Source organism: Tenrec ecaudatus, chromosome 11 (assembly GCF_050624435.1).
Source record: "Tenrec ecaudatus isolate mTenEca1 chromosome 11, mTenEca1.hap1, whole genome shotgun sequence".
Lineage (NCBI taxonomy): Eukaryota > Metazoa > Chordata > Mammalia > Afrosoricida > Tenrecidae > Tenrec > Tenrec ecaudatus.
The window spans coordinates 62,054,081-62,055,800 of record NC_134540.1 but is presented as its reverse complement, the minus strand read 5'-3'; positions in this window follow the sequence as shown (position 1 = coordinate 62,055,800).

Sequence of the window (1,720 nt, the reverse complement as noted above, 5' to 3'; positions counted from 1 at the left end):
GATAAACAAGCAGCCATCTATCTGATAAGCAACCAACCCACATGGAAGAAGCACACCAGCCTGTATGATCATGTGGTTTCAATGGGATCAGGTATAAGCCATCAAAGACCCAGAACAAAGAAATCATATTGAAGTTAATGAGGGTTAGGGCAGAGTGGAGACCCAAAGTCCATTTGTAGACAATTGGGCATCCTCTTACAGAAGAGGTAAGCCAGGCAGGGTGCAGTATAGAATCGATGAAACATACAACTTTCCTCTAGTTCCTTAATATTTCCTCCCTACCCCCTCTTATTATGACCCCAATTCTACCTTACAAATTCAAGTAGACCAGAGCATGTTGACTGGTACAGATAAGTGTTTGAAACACAGGGAATCCAGGACAGATAAACCCCTCAGGACCAATAAGGAGAGTATTAATATTGGAAGCGGAAGGGAAAGGTGGGGGGAGGAAGGGGGAACTGATCACAATGATCAACATATAACCCCTTCCCAGGAGGATGGACAACAGAAAAGTGGATGAAGGGAGATAGCAGTCTGTGTAAGACATAAACAAAGAATAGTAATTTATAAACTTCTAAGGGTTCATGAAGGATTGAGGTTGGGGAAAGAGGAGAATGAGTTGATACCAAGGGCTGACATAGAAAGAAAATGTTTTGAAAATGATGATGACAACATATGTACACATGTGCTTGACACAATGGACCTATGTACGGATTGTGATATGCTCTGTAAGAACCCCAATAAAATGGAAAAAAAGAGAGAGATTCTAGACACTGACTCATTATTCAATTCTTTAGATTTTCCCACTTTAAAAATTTTACTCATCAAATGGATGGAAAACTGCATGATTGCGACCTTCACTCAATATCATCAGATCACTAATGTTAAATTTTTGTGCATACATTTATCAGCCTGTGTGCTTGGTATTTCACAGTGCTGGTAGTTTTGAATCACCAACTGTGTAGTTAGAAGCCAAATGCTTTTTGGACAATGCTCCCTCTGAAGAACAAAGTTCTTTCTTTAGTGTAGTCTATCAATATATGATCTATCCCCAAACGGATATCTTTTCTTTTAGAAGACCACTTTTTTAGAAGACCACTTTTTACTATTAATAATCCTTTCAGGGAGGACAAGAACCAAGTCAGGGTGCAGTGTTGCAATGATGAAACGTACAACATTCCTCTAGTTCCTAAATGCTTCATCCCCCCCCCCCCTATCATGAGCCCAATTCTACACTACAAATCTGGCTAGACCTGAGGATGGACACTGGTACAGATAGGACCTGGAAACACAGGGAATCCAGGTTGGATGATTCCTTCAGGACCAGTGGTGAGAGTGGTAATACCCAGAGGGTAGAGCAAAGGTGGGTGGAAAGGGGGAACCGATTACAAGGATCTACATATAAGTTCCTCCCTGGGGGATGGACAACAGAAAAGTGGATGAGGGGAGACGTTGCATGGTGCAAGATATGAAAAAATAATAATTTATAAATTATCAAGGGTTCATGAGAGAGGGGAGAGCTCGGAGAGAGGGCACAAATGAGGAGCTGATGCCAGGGGCTTAAGTAGAGAGCAAATGTTTTGAGAATGATGAGGGCAATGAATGTACAAATGTGCTTTACACAATTGATGTATGTATGGATTGTGATAAGAGTTCAATGAACCCCTAATAAAATGATTAAAATATCTCTTTAAATTCCTAAAGACTAAGATGTATTTCC